This window comes from Passer domesticus, chromosome 2 (genome assembly GCF_036417665.1).
Source record: "Passer domesticus isolate bPasDom1 chromosome 2, bPasDom1.hap1, whole genome shotgun sequence".
Taxonomy (NCBI): domain Eukaryota; kingdom Metazoa; phylum Chordata; class Aves; order Passeriformes; family Passeridae; genus Passer; species Passer domesticus.
In genome coordinates this window covers 75,850,611-75,858,630 of record NC_087475.1, presented here as the reverse complement: position 1 = coordinate 75,858,630, position 8,020 = coordinate 75,850,611, and the positions used below count along the sequence as shown (strand labels likewise).

The following is an 8,020-nucleotide window of genomic DNA, read 5'->3' as shown; positions in this document are numbered from 1 at the left end:
CCATTTTCATTTCTTAAACCCTTCTCATCTGCTGTATGGAGAGAAGTGTCTTCCTAAATTTTCCCTTAGTTTTTTTCTTGCTTTTTTATTTTGTTTTGTTTTGTTTTGTTTTAGGGTATTTAATTTTTGGTTTTGGTTTTTGTTTTGTTTTGTTTGGTTATTAAAAGCTAAAGAACAGGGTTTAAATTTAGGTTATGCAGTTGCTTATTGTGCGCTTTATAGTACTATTACTTCCACTTTCTTTTTTTTTTGTTTTTTTTTTTTTTCCTGAGATATTGTGGTGTTAAACATAACAAAGACTGTAAAGTAGTAGGCCCAAACTGATACTTCACAAAATATAAAGCTGACTAGAGATGCAGGCATGGCACAGATGTGTGCTGACAGTTTACTCAGGGTGGAGAGTCCAAAACCTAGCCAAGAGAGAATAATGTCCGTGGTGTCTTGGAGCAATAATGAACAATCCTTTTTAACTGTGTTGCTCACAGTGTCAGTTTACCTTTGGCATTACATGCTGCTTTGTATCTGGGCCGTTCTTTTGCCACACTTTTGGCACAGAAAATGGGCTGCAGTCTGCAACAGAGCAAGACAGTTTTTACTCTTTGCTTGTTTGCGACAGCATCATTCTGCAAACAAAGGTGGGATCTAATTCATCCTGACAGTGCATTGCCAAACATGTCAGACAATATTTCCAAAATCTATAATGACATTAGGTTTGTTCCTAAACAGGAATTTGCTACATATCAAATTTTATATTCATGAATATACCTATGGTATTTATTCCAATGCTGTCACAACAGAATCTCTTACATCAACATTAATAGCTGAGTTTATGTGTAATTTGCTGCACTTCATGGCTCTGAAACACAAGATTTTGAAGTAACAATGATAGATAATGCATTTCACCTTTTTCCTATGCTGTCCTTTTGAAACATGCTTTCCTCTCTGCCCTTTCGATCCTACACACCTCAAACTACACTGCAGCAGATGTGGTGTCATTTTTTTGTTAAACACCCTCTGAGATGCCTAAACATGAAAGATTCTATATTAAATCAAGCATCACATCGAAAAATACTGAAAGATAGTAAGGTACGGATATTCCATCAGTCAGCCTGAGATAATAGAAAAGTAAGCAAGATTCCATTTCTTTATTTGCTACATTTTTCACTGTAAATTTGGGACAATTAGTAAAAAAGCAGGGTAAAATGTTATAAAAATTAAGTCAACAACAATGGCTAGATTAACTTAGTATATAGTAATTAACTTAGTATATAACATTAACTTAGTATGTAGCAAAAGAAGGTAACATTTAGTTTTTTTCTGTTATTTTTAAGAGTTACAGAACCATCCCAGGAAAAGCCAGATCTGAGTTATCCTGCATTTGGGACAAGCTTTGCATATGCCTATAGAGAATTGGCACATTTGTGATGAATGGCTTTTTCACAAGCCTGAGCTCACAATGTATTGATGCTTAATGTGTTGCCTATAAAGTCAGTACAGTGACATTTCCCAATTCACCAGGGCATTGCAGGGACAAAACCACATAAGACTGCAATCCACAGTTAACTGCATGGCTATGAAGTGCTCAAAATGAAAAATACAAGTGAAGGTACAGGCATGGAAATGGTGAACTGAGATGGATATCTTCTATCAATAAATAAAAATAAGTCTCCAGAGGCAAATATTCTCTGCTATTGTCTACTAGAAAGAGCAGAAAGTAGAATTTTCCATTCATGGGTACTTTTCTTTCCCCAACAGCAATCAAATTACACTCTGAGAGGTCTTTAGAGGATATATAAAGTATAAACCAGCAGAGTGGAGGGTAATGAGAAAAACAAAAACAAAAACCGGAGAGGAAAACTGTTCTGGTTACGGGAACAAGTACATGCTTAACAAAGCCTCCTCAATGACCGTCTCCACTGACAACTTTGTAACCAACAGCACCAGAGATGACCTTGTAGTATATTTACTGATATTGCAGAGCACAGGAGGAAAAGTGAGTGGCCTTGGGAACAGAAATGTCCAAGAGAGTTGGAGTCATTGTAGTTGGGTGAAATGACGGAAATCTATGGCTGGGACTATCAATATTGTATTTTAGGGCCTGAGATGACCCTGTCTTTGCATTTCCATATAAATTCAGGTGTTGCCCACTGTTGTGTACTGGGAGCAGAGCACAGTGGGAAGAAAATAGAAAAGTTAAGTGATGGTTATTGGGCAGAGACAGAGGAATCCAGGGAACTGACTTAAAGATTGCTGCTGGGCAAGGAGCATGAGCTGGAGGGCTTTATTAGTTGCTCATTTCTGTAGGCAGTAGATGTGGTTTACAGATTTCCAGCAAAATTCTCCTGACTTCCAGCATACTCCCTCCTTGTTTGGAGTGCAACCTTGTTACCAATAATCTAGGAGGTTTTCTATTTAAATTGTGTCTTCAGGATAGAGTTAGTTTTTACATAGATAGTGCCTCAGGCTGAAGCTTTGTGTTAAATTGGCAATAATTCATTTGATCTCCACAACATGAAAAATGCGTATGATTTGTATGGCAGTAACATAACAGTGTTAAGATGGTCTGTACAGTATTTTTTAATTCATATTTACTTCTCAGCTTTATCATGCATTTTTGGGGGGGTTGGGAAAGGCTGACTCTGTATTTCCCTCTCTTCTTTCTCTTTCTGGGTTTTTTCTATCCCTTCTCATACATGATGCAATAAGCCTCTAGCATACAGAGGATCTATAGATGCTTTCTGGCTTTCACAGATGGTGTTTGTGTGCTAACTTTATTGCTGCTACCTTTCTTTCCTACCAGCAATTTCAAAGCATGCACTCATCTCACAGGGAAATATGCTAGAAACATCCACCTCCCTTTAATAATTTTTTGTGTCTAAGATACCTTTAATTGCCAGATACTACTGATAAGTTTAGTACTTCTATGTGCAGTTCTCCTATGTGCATATCTGTCTCCTCTCTATTTGACATCCCTTTCCTATCCCAGCATGCCTACCACAGCCAGTGCTGCAGTGATATGGCAGAAGACAGCTGGTGTGGGAAGAGTCTTCCAAAAAGCAGACTTTTAGTGTACAGTGTAAAAGACAAAAATTGACTCAACTAAATTTTTTGAGAAATCATGAAATCTGAGATCTGAAAGTTGTGTTACTGAAATAACTGGCTTCATCTCCTTGCTGCCAGAAATGAGATCTGCTTTGAAGTGACAATGTTTTTTGCATTTTCTCTTAAGCACAACAGGTATATTTTGGGTCTGCAACACAGCACAAGCCACGATAAAAGACCTTGTGCAGCACATCTGCAAAGGCTGGCTCACACAAGAACTTAGCAGATCTTGACAGGATGTTGAAAGCATGTCATAACCTGAGTTTTACTCAGACAGAGAGGAAGAGAAGTACCCAGTGCTGGCAGCATCCAGCTTTCACTGCAGCTTATGCTCTTCTGAAAATTTGTATGTATGCCTTTGTCTCTGGTGGGCTAAAAGAGGCTTGGCTCTTCTTGGAGTTGCATGGGAAACCCAGCCAACCAGCTCTTCTTTGCTTTATCCTTTCACTTCTTGTAGTATGATGGTGCCACCCCAATACTGAAATAGAGGGTAATAAAGAAATCAGAGCTTACAGGTAAAGGACAGAAAATTGCAGGTGCCCAGAAATCATGCATTGGTCATAGACATATGTAGCCAGGTAAATCATAACCATAAGTTTCAGATTGCATTATGCTATTTATTTCAAGTATTCTAAAAACAGCATTTGAAATCCTTCTCCAAGAAATAAATTAAATTAAAGTGAGAAACATGAATGTTGTATTGAAGTTATATACTCTATCCATTTTATTTCAATGTTAAATGTACCCTTCAGGTGCCATGCATCAGCAATTTGCAGCTTTGGGTTTTTGGGCACATTAATATTGGATCCCTCAGGCAAAAAACACTGTCTGTTTAGAGTTTATTAATGTATCTATAGTATGCCTATAAATTCAATATTCACTTGGATATTCACCTTTTTTTTTTTGTTAAATGTAAAACATAAATCAAAATAAAACAAAGATTATGGAAATGGTAGATATACTAGGATATAACTCCATGAATGTTGAAAGACAACAGAACAACCACTGAGAAAATGCAGAAATTATTAGTGCCACCTATTGGCGGGCAATGCAAACTTTGCAAGCTATAAAGCAGAAAAATAATACAAAAATAATATGCTAATTGGTTTCCAAAAGTGAAACTGCCTTTCAAAAAAAAACCATTGCGGTTTTCTTTTTTTTCCTGGCATTCTTGAATGTTTTATCTTCCTCCATGCAATTTGAAAAATATTCATAGGAGCAGCGACTTTTAAGTAGATAATGAAGATGGAAATTAAAAACAACATTTCAAATTATGAATGCTACTAATTAAAGTGAGGAGTGTTATTCTAAAGATTCTCACTTTATTCTGAAGATTTTTGCTTCTTCATTCAGGAAGGAAAATGAGCAATATTATTCACATATCTAGCCAAATGGTATGGGGTAGAGAAGACAAAAAATAATCTATTCCTAACCTTTTTGAGTATAACAATGTTCATTATCAAAACTCACTGAAATATTAATATTTTTGTTAGTTTTCAAAAATGCTCAAATTATTGCAGATTATTTTTTTTTTTTAGGGGCTATGACAATTTTTAAAGAGAACTTTTAAAACAAAACTACTTTTAATGAAATATATGACTGATACGAAAGTAACAAACATTTTACAGGAAACACAACATGGTTTTGGGATCCTGTGCATTTAATACAGCCAAAGTGTGAGTATACTTATTTCTTTGCTTAATATATACAAGGAAATATTGCTTTGAACTAGAGATAAATATGTGAATAGGAATACAAATGTCACAGATCTGGGAAGGTCAACCAATTTGTTGTACCCTATGATTTTTCCAGCACGTTTAGTACGTTAATTAGTTCTCCCCAGTCTTGAAGGGAAATAAAAGAGCCTGAACTGTACACTACATCACAGAACCATTCCAATTTGACAGTGAACTATTGGCAAGTGATTTATCAGGAAAGTGATTCAAGTCTTTCTGTGCCCACTTTCTATAGTTTTGTTTGGAACAGACTTCCTTAGCTTAATTATGAGAATATTACAAGGCAGTGTTAAAAGCTATGTGTGACATCTGCTGCTTCTTTTCTATCCACAGTTGCTCTCCCACAGAAAGAAATTAGATTATTCTGATACAATTTTGTTTTGACAAATCCATATCGACAATGACTAATTTCCTTGGGGTTTTTTTAGTTGCTTAACAAATAGTTTGTTTGTTCTAACATTCTTCCAGGAATGAAAGTATATCTAATTTCCTAAAATTGTTTCACATTCACAAAGATCACTATTGCAATCATTCTTGATCATTACCTATTGTCTTCGACTTTTTAGAGCTACTTCTCACATCATTGATATTTCATCAGCTTATTCTTCAAGTATCGCAGCATCACAGCTAATTGAAAACATCTAACTTAGTAATAGGTATTTAACCTGTTCCTTCCTACTTAGAGCCTTGGTCTTAATTTCCATTGTTATTTATTGCTGTAATATCGAAATATATCTCACCCTTATAAATAAAAGTGATTCAGAAAAAGTATTAAAAAACATGTCAATCATCTCTAGAGTGGTTTTATTTTCTTTGGGTTTTGTGGTTTTTTTTTTCTTTCTTATTTTTAACTGGTATTTATTTTGGTTTTGTCTTATTTTATGTGATGAAAGAATGACTTTTATCATCATCATGGCCTTTGGGACTGGAATCTATTGTGTGCCTTCATAATTTTTAGTTCTGTGGCATCACATTTACGCAACGCTTAATGCATAAGCATTAAGGAAGGTCACTTCCCTAAGGAAGTGACCCAGCTTCACCTTTTCAGATGCTGGCTGAAAAGGTCAAAATTTAGCAAATCTTATACTATCTGTTCTGGGTTAGTTTGGATTTATACCTTTAATATAGCTCCCTGAAGTAATTCTTAGTTTTCTTGAATTTTTTACAAGACAATTCTTGTTTACTGAAGCCTACTTTTCTGAAATCTGATGCCTTTATTTTGCTGTTCTTTCCTTTGCATTTCATGTTTTATGAACTATTACTGAGTGGCGTTCTCACTCACTCATGCCTTTTACCTTTAGGTTCTTGACCAGTACTTCCCAAGTCATTACAACAAGGAAAGAAATCTCTCTTCCAGTTGAGCTGTTTGCTGTCTACATTTGTGACTGTCACCAGGTCATTGCAAGGAATTTGTGGCCAGTTCACCTCTTTTCCCAAAGGAAGTACACAAAGGTAAAATGCCTTCCTATCCTCAAATCCTGACATCAGTATGATTTTGTCATTTGATCACAAATTGTTTGAATATTTATGATGATAATCTGTTGTTTACCTGTCTCTTTTGACAATTCTCTTTTTAAAGTGTTTTTTTTTTAATTATTTTAAAGACTAATATAAGTATAGCAAAAAGACAGATAGAATTCATAACACAGACTACATCTCCCAGCAATCAGACTAGGCCCAGCCAGCATGGGGATGACTCTCTGAGAGCATTGAAAGTAGACATATCTCTCTGAATACTGAGTCAGAAACACTTGCCAAAAGACTCTTCCCAAGCACTACTCATTGCAACATTCTAGGTAAGATTTTTCAGTTTTCTGCAGTGAAAGTTGAGTTACCTACCTGGTTATTTGTAAGAAGATTATATTTTTGTTTTTAAAATCACCTTTTCCACAGTATGATTAAAAAAAAAAAAACATAGGTAGTTATTGCCAGAAAATAAAAAAGGACTCTCAAAGACTCTTCATATCAGTAAATATAACAAATTAAGTAAAAATCAATAGAATCTCTTCTCTAGTTATGTTTGTGAGAGAGATATAGATTTCCATTTAATAAAAATTAATTCCTTACCTTTTAGCTGTTCTGCAGCTTAATAACTGTCTTGAAAAGGTTTTATTTCTTGCTGTGTGAAGTCAGAGGGAATTTTGCTGCTAACTTCAATAGAGAAAGATTTCACCTGAAGCAGTTCAATCTAATGATTTCTTAATAAAATACTGGAGATTAGTTTGAGCTTTATTACGTCAGACGTCTGCATTCACATCTCTCTATTCCAAGGATCTTCTATTTATAAATGGATACTACTGAAAGGCTGCTGATTATCAAGGTGTTGAAATCTACACTGGAGCAGACCCTTTCCTTTTGAAGTATTTATGACTAGAGTTCCACAGGCTTTGTGGTTTTGTGAGGGGGAATTTTCAGCTGTACATCTTTTGCTGCTGCTGGCAGATGTAATGCAGGGGACTGAAGTTCAGCAATCAGCTAATTGATTACAGCCTCTGGCTCAGTGCTTGCCACAATCTCCCTTTTTGCCTCTCTGATTTTCACAGTATCACTAGCTTCTTTATTTTTTCCCCTTCAGTACAGCTATCTTGTGTTAGAACTAAACAAATACTATAAACTACAAAATGCAGGTCCTTCACTTCTTTGTTTTCTCTTTCGGCATTTCAGTAGAAAAGGAGACCCTTAGGTGCTGTTGAGTGGTAGCATTATTTTGTTAGGGAACTAACAGCCAGCCTAGGGGGACTTTTCAGAAGTCATTGCAATGTCATATGGCTCCCCAGTGACACTGGACTGCATCACTTACCTCACACACAGCTATCTGATGCTACTGAATCTGAGAAACAGCCATAAACATTGCAGTTATGGTGACCATTATCTTTCTCCTGAGGGATTTCACTCTTCCTTGAGAATCTCCAGAGTGATAGCACACCAGCACTGCAGTACACCAGATAATGATCTCAGACACAGAGGTAGACTGGTAGGATGGGGAGGATAAAAATAATTCTCAACTGCTTTTTTGTGGCATGGCATTTTATTTAGCTTTATTAGCACAATTCTCTGTGCTCATCTGATAAGTGCAAAGTAAAGAATCTTATTTGATAAAAAAACAATTAAAAGTCCCCTGGCAAGTGGAACACCACTGTGTTTTAGGGCAAACAACAACACCTCAGGACTCAACATGTTAA

The 8,020-nt window shown here is 35.8% G+C and overlaps 2 long non-coding RNA genes across 4 annotated transcripts in view; one reads left to right on the top strand and one right to left on the bottom strand.

The window, feature by feature from the left end:
* Positions 1 to 237: 237 nt before the first annotated feature.
* On the bottom strand, positions 238 to 7,474 carry LOC135294299 (uncharacterized). The gene is made up of 2 exons (XR_010356420.1): positions 6,906 to 7,474; positions 238 to 3,580 (listed from the first exon to the last, which is right to left on the bottom strand). It is a non-coding gene; the product is annotated as an uncharacterized LOC135294299 (long non-coding RNA).
* The window catches only part of LOC135294298 (uncharacterized), a 48,548-nt gene continuing 44,818 nt past the window's right edge, over positions 4,291 to 8,020 (top strand). For all 3 annotated transcript variants that reach the window (XR_010356418.1, XR_010356419.1, XR_010356417.1), the window contains exons 1-2: positions 4,291 to 4,778; positions 6,140 to 6,290. This is a non-coding gene — a long non-coding RNA (uncharacterized LOC135294298). The remainder of the gene's footprint in view (positions 4,779 to 6,139; positions 6,291 to 8,020) is intronic.